The 6,576-nt window shown below is 54.2% G+C and overlaps 1 non-coding gene across 1 annotated transcript; it reads left to right on the top strand.

Annotated features, from left to right (window-relative positions):
• Window positions 1–5,758: 5,758 nt before the first annotated feature.
• On the top strand, window positions 5,759–5,831 carry TRNAR-UCU. The gene has a single exon. It is a non-coding gene; the product is annotated as a tRNA-Arg (tRNA).
• Window positions 5,832–6,576: the final 745 nt, after the last annotated feature.

Consider the following 6,576-nt stretch of genomic DNA (forward strand, 5'->3'; position numbering starts at 1 on the left):
TCTCCTTCCCCTCCCTGCTCAGCCCCCCATGCTGACAGCATGTCCCTGCTCCCCGCTCTGCGCCCCCCTCTCCTTCCCCCTGCTCAGCCCCCCATGCTGACAGCATGTCCCTGCTCCCTGCTCTGTGCCCCCTCTCCTTCCCCCTGCTCAGCCCCCGTTGCTGCCAGGCTGTCGCTGCTCCCCGCTCTGCACCCCCCTCTCCTTCCCCCTGCTCAGCCCCCCATGCTGCCAGCCTGTCCCTGCTCCCTGCTCTGGGCCCCCCTCTCCTTCCCCCTGCTCAGCCCCCCATGCTGCCAGCATGTCCCTGCTCCCTGCTCTGCGCCCCCCTCTCCTTCCCCCTGCTCAGCCCCCCATGCTGCCAGCATGTCCCTGCTCCCCGCTCTGCGCCCCCTCTCCTTCCCCCTGCTGAGCCCTCCATGCTGCCAGCCTGTCCCTCCTCCCCGCTCTGTGCCCCCCGCCCTTCCCCCTGCTCAGCCCCCCATGCTGCCAGCGTGTCCCTGCTCCCCGCTCTGCGCCCCCCTCTCCTTCCCCCTGCTCAGCCCCCCATGCTGCCAGCTTGTCCCTCCTCCCCACTGTGCGCCCCCCTCTCCTTCCCCCTGCTCAGCCCCCCATGCTGCCAGCCTGTCCCTCCTCCGCGCTCTGTGTAGGAATATTAAAGAAGGTTTATATTAAACATGGTTTATATGAGAAATTATTTATTGATTTATTGTTAGTTAATACTTTATAACTTAAGGTTTATGTTAGAAGTAAATTTGTGATTCCCAGCATTTAGCCTCTAACCTGCAAGCCACCAGCTGTGTCTGTGTAAAGCCTGCTCAAAGAGATACTTGGTATAAAACTTGTTAAGCTCAAAGAAATACTTTGTATAAAACTTGCTAAACATTAATTAACTCTAAGTAAGCCAAAACCAGTAGCTGTTATAGTGTATAGATAGAGATCCCCACCCTCTGTAAGTTTTCATCTCAGTTTATCTTTGCTTGTTAAAAGACAGGGAGTCTCACATAAATTGGTAACACCCCAAAAAAGTAAAGAGACAGTGAAATAGATGTGATTAAGATAGAGAATGTATGTGAATAAATGTCAAGTATCAGAGGGGTAGCCGTGTTAGTCTGGTTCTGTAGAAGCAGCAAAGAATCCTGTGGCACCTTATAGACTAACAGACGTTTTGCAGCATGAGCTTTCGTGGCTGAATACCCACTTCTTCGGATCAAGCTTGCATCCGAAGAAGTGGGTATTCACCCACGAAAGCTCATGCTGCAAAACGTCTGTTAGTCTATAAGGTGCCACAGGATTCTTTGCTGCTTCTGTGAATAAATGGTTAGGGAGTGACCAGCTTGAAGTATTCAGTGTCGGCTGAAGAAGGTGTCAAGTGGGATCAACCAGATAACCCCTGGAGGACAAACTGGAATCCACCCACCACACCTCAAAGGAAGGAAAAACAAAACATCTAATAACATGGAGCCAGCCACCTGCTGATTGATTTAGCAACAGCAAAATGAAGCAACTCTCATGGACTGACATAGGAATAAATTCCTATAAAACTGGACTCTGAAGACTAAGGACTTTGAGTCTATGGTTCTGCTGCCAGCCTCCAGGAGCATCAGATGCATCTGACACAGACTCGGCTCCATCCTCATGACCAAGATACCTGGCCAGTAACTTGGCATGAGCAACATCTAGGCTGGTAACTATAACACCTATACAGAACCTGAATGAGAGAGAGAGAGAGAGAGAGAGAGAGAGAGAGAGAGAGAGTGTGTGTGTGTGTGTGTGTGTGTGTGTGTGTGTGTGTGTGTGTGTGTGTGTGTGTGTGTAAGGAATAAGTAGTGATAGAAATAAGTAGTAAAACAACGTTGTTTGCTTTTGTCTTTTGCTGTCTTTTGTTTTGTTATGGTATTTACAATAAATGTGGCATCTTTGCCTTATCCCTCTTAAATAAGATCCTGCTGTTTTTTATTATATTGGTATAGCACCCTCCCCAAATTCCCGCCCTGGCCCTGCCCCCAGCCCCACCCCCTCACTGCCCCATTGGATCCCTCCCCAAATCCTCTCCCTGGCCCTGCCTCTTCCCCAAGCACACGGCATCCTCCTCCCTCCCAGGTTTGCACACGGGCCATGGCCAGGAGCACAGCATGGAGGCTGCTCCAGCCCTGGAGCCTGCGGGGCAGCGCAGTGGGGCTGGGGGCAGTGCGGAGCGGGCAGGGCCCATGTGGGCGGGGGGGTGGAGACACACATGGGGCAGACACGCTCCTGCCAGGAAGGGCTGGGCCCGGCTGCCTGGTTCGCCCCTTGCCCGGGAGCTGCAGGAGGGACCTGGAGCGCGGCTCGGCTGCAGAGCTCGGAGCCCAGGCTGGGCCCAGGAGCGAGGGGATGGGGGAGCTGGGGGTGTATCGGGGGTCGGAGCCGAGAGTTGGGTGGAGACGGGGCTGTGCCACTGCCGCCTGGGGGGGGGGGGGAACCTCCGGCTTTTTTTTTTTTATTCTGCTGCCAGATTTTTCCGCGTCCCGATATTTCATATTTGACATGTGGTCACCCCAGCCTGATGTGAATGAGGATGTCTGGACCAAGGGGCCAGGGACTGGCCTTTGCTAGAGAAACCACTGTCAAGTTTTAGCCAATTAGGACAAGCAGCAAATAAGAACAACCTCAGGTCTCAGTAACTGCTGCAGGTAGCAAAGTCCTACAGGGAGCAGTTTCTGGCACTACACCTGCACAGCTCTGCTCCCCGGCTCTTCTCGGGTTCCTGCTCTCTCCTTAGCTCCGCCCCACTCTGACCCAGGCAGTTCCAGCTCCCACGGAGGATGGGACCCCCTGGCCTGGTGACTCCCTCATTACACTGCCTGGCCTGTCAGTGCGGCTAACTTGGAGCTTTGGCCTCTCCCCACTGCCCCTGGGGACTGTCAGTCTCAGGGTCCTGATTTCCCATTGGCCCTTCCCCCTTCTATTGGTGCTGGGAACTAGCCACCCAACTCCCGCCCCCCACCACACACACACTAAGTTTCAGTAAGGGGCCAACAGTCCCTTACACAAGCCAGCCCCGTGAGGGTCACTGATGGCCAGAGAAGGGAGCATGACTTGGTCCCATGGTGTAACAGGCAGCACTCAGGACTCTGATTCCTGCAATCTGAGTTCAAATCTCAGTGGGACCTTGTGTTGGCTTGTGGTAAAGTCCTAGAGCTCCCAGTGCTCAACTTCCCTGTGTCCCATTGTACAAGAACAAGTCTTTCCCCTCCTGTTAGGTGACTCAGGCTGCAGTGGGTCAGGGCTCTAGAACTGGCTACTGATGCCTGAGGGTTGGGATTCTCACAGCTTCACCTGATGCCCACAAGTTTGGCCATTTTGCTTGCAGCCACATGTTACCTCTTGTCCACCTGGCACTTGAAGGAAGGAGGGCCAGGGCCAGGCTTGATAGTCAGGGAAAGGCAGGAGGGAGGCAGAGTCCCAGGCGGGAGCCCAACACACCTCTCCTCCTCTGGGCACCTGGAGCAGAGGTGGCTGGTGCTGACAGCTCCAAGGGAAGGGTTAAAAGCCACAGAGCAATGGAAGGCCGGGCTAGACGAGGGCAGGACCATGCCTATGCGTGGCCAGCAGACAGCCACAAAGACACCTGGCCAGGCTGCTCCCTGCCATGCCAAACCCCCACTGAAGGCCACCCACAGACCAGCATGTGGGGCGGCTGCTGATGCTCTGTGGCCAACATCAGAAGAGGGTAGGAAAGCAGGGCCAGCCCCCCTGGTGGAGCCTCTGACCGTTCCCACTCCAGGTGCTCACTTTGGCAGTGGAGCCGCCCATTTTCTTTGGCAAGTCAGGAAGGGCAAAGGCGAGACTGGAAGCACCTGGGGCTCATGCCCCAGCCTTTGTGATACCCACCCCCCAACTCCTTCCCTGGGCTCTAGCTGAAGGCAGAGCATTGGCCTGAGCAGCCAAGAAGAGGTTCCAGCCCTGAAGGGAGCAGGACTTGCAGCACAAAGTGAGCACAACCACGAGGGGACTCAAATCCTGAATCATCCGATCCACAGGGAGATGCCTTATCCTTTAGGCCACATGATGAGGGGGTCTAAGCTCTTCTTTGGAAAAGCCGGACACTGTGTTTCTCAGGTCATCTGCTGAGGGGGCCAAGACTCTCTGGGCACAAGAAGTCGAGTTCCCAGCGAGACGTGAGACTTAATTCTCTGGAGCCAGGTGCAGGGCTTTGGCAGGGAGGCTCCGGCATGGGGGATTGGGGTGCAGCGGATGGACCGGCTGTCTAGGTGCGGAGATTTAGTCGCACTGAGGGAGGAGGATGAGGAGGAGGAATCTTGCTGACAGGCAGTGGCTGTGCAGAAAAAGAGGAGGGGTTGCTGGGAGGTTTTTTTGCCTCGCTTTTGCCTGCCTGCTCGCTCTTGTGGTAAAAGGAGGAGACTCTGCCAGCGAGTCTGGTTAGCTCAGTTGGTAAAGCATCAGGCTCTTATCTAGGAGCCCAGGGTTTGAGCTGCCCCTCTCTAAGCACTCAGCTTTTAAGTTGCCTTGTGTGCCAGGAGCCCAATGATTCCTGGTGGTATCCAGAGCTACACATGGATTCCCAGAAGCTGTAGCAATTTCCTGCAAAGGCCCCTCTCTCCTGCTGAGTCCTTAGGAAGCAGGATAGAAGCCCACATCTGCAGGAGCAGGCCCAGAAAGCACAGTCTCTGGTTGGCAGGAAGCGCTGTGGGGCCAGGTGCTGAGAAAGTAGAGGGGAGAAGAGAGCGGGAGCAGCTGCAGAGAAGCTGTGAGTGCAGAGTGCAAACCTGCCAGCTGAGAGTCACAGGTGTCTAGAGACTGTGACACCATCTGGTCCCATGGCGTAAAGTTCAGCTGTCAGGACACTGACTAGTGCGAGCTGAGCTCAGATCTCAGGGGGACTCTGGGACCTGTTGCTTCATACCTAAGATGGAGTTTCAAGGCTTTGTCTTGCTCTTTCAAATGACACAGAAGCCAGTCTTTTGCCTGCTGGCTGTTGTGACTTGTGCACCAGAGGGGACGCTGGATCCAGCAGGCTGGCCTTGCCTGGAGCCCTGTAGGGAGGGATGGGAGCTGGGTTTACTCTGAGTTCTGCAGCTGGGCTGCAGCCAGGCACGGGAGGCCGCCCTCTTGGTTGACCTACTGGCCCAAAGTCACTTTGGGCTAGTCTACACTTACCAGCCGGGTCGACGCGGTGAGTTCGACTTCTCGGAGTTCGAACTATCGCGTCTAATCTGGACGCGATAGTTCGAACTCCGGAAGCGCCACGGTCTACTCCGGTACTCCACCACTGCAAACGGCGGTGGCGGAGTCGACCTTGGAGCCGCGGACTTCAATTCCGCGGCGTCTGGACGGGTAAGTAGTTCGAACTAGGGTACTTCGAATTCAGCTACGCTATTCACATAGCTGAATTTGCATACCCTAGTTCGACCCCGCTTCTTAGTGTGGACCAGCCCTTTGGCGGTGTTGGTCTTTCCCCAGGAATGCTGAAGCACAGGCCTGAGGGAGGGAGACTCAATCCTCCTCCCTCTTGGTCAGGGCGGAAGAGGCGGCTGTGAGAGCGGCCAGGTTCCTGAGCTGGGCCTGCCAGCGTTTGGGGAGGGTGGAGCTGACTGGGGCATGGAGCTGGCAAAATGCCTCAGGGCGCTGGTGGGAGGAGCAGGCCAGGGCTAGGGCTGGGAAGAGAGAGAAAGAGACCAGCAGGTTTCCTCTATTGTTTCCTGCTCTCTTTCTCTTCCATAGTTTCTCCTCTGCATAAACTTGCTCATTCTCTCCAGGAGCCTGGCTAGCTCAGTTGGCTGAGCATCAGATTTCTACTTTGAGGGTTTAGGGTTCAAGTCCCTGGCCAGGCACTCAACTCTTCCCAAATACCTTAAAAAGCTCTGTCTCTGGAGTCCTTCTCGATGTTATTTTTTCTCTTCAGGATTTTGCCTTTCCTAAGAAGGGGTTTTGTGTGTGGGATTGAAGGGGCAACTTCTTGACACCCCCTCTGTCCTTGCAGGCTGGAGGAATAAAGGCCTCTGGGCAGGGGCAGCCCTGGACTAGCTGCCAGCACCTGGCGCCGTAGGCAAACCCTGCAATCGTCACCCCCCACCCCAAACTCCAAGGGCAGAGCTAGGCTGAGGTATTTTGGTAAATGGAGAAACATTTTGCCCCTTTTTTCCTTTTAATGTTTTTAAGCGTTTTTTGTTTTGTTTTTAAACAAGCTTAATTATTCGGTTTGTCCATCCGTCCATCTGTCCAACCAATGTTTCTTTCTCCATCCTTCTGGTTCTGGCTGCCCCTTACTACAGCCATAACTTTGGTCTTGAACTTTATAGAGTAGTGAGGTACCTTAAGGGTTAAATGTTAAATCCCAAACCCAAACAACACTAGTTACCTGTGTCTGGCAAAAAGTGTCTGACAGTTTTTCCACTTTGAATGATTCAAATGGATTTTCAGTGGCATTATAAAAAAACCCAACAAAGCAGAACCAAACCAATTCGTCTTAAACCTTCAAAACAAGAGTTTTACAAACCATGAGTGTCAGTTTAGGTCCTTAAAACCTTACATCATCACACACAAAGTTCTCCTTTGCCTAACATCCCTTGCAGTGCG

The sequence above is a fragment of the Mauremys mutica genome, chromosome 23 (genome assembly GCF_020497125.1).
Source record: "Mauremys mutica isolate MM-2020 ecotype Southern chromosome 23, ASM2049712v1, whole genome shotgun sequence".
In the NCBI taxonomy this organism is placed as follows: domain Eukaryota; kingdom Metazoa; phylum Chordata; order Testudines; family Geoemydidae; genus Mauremys; species Mauremys mutica.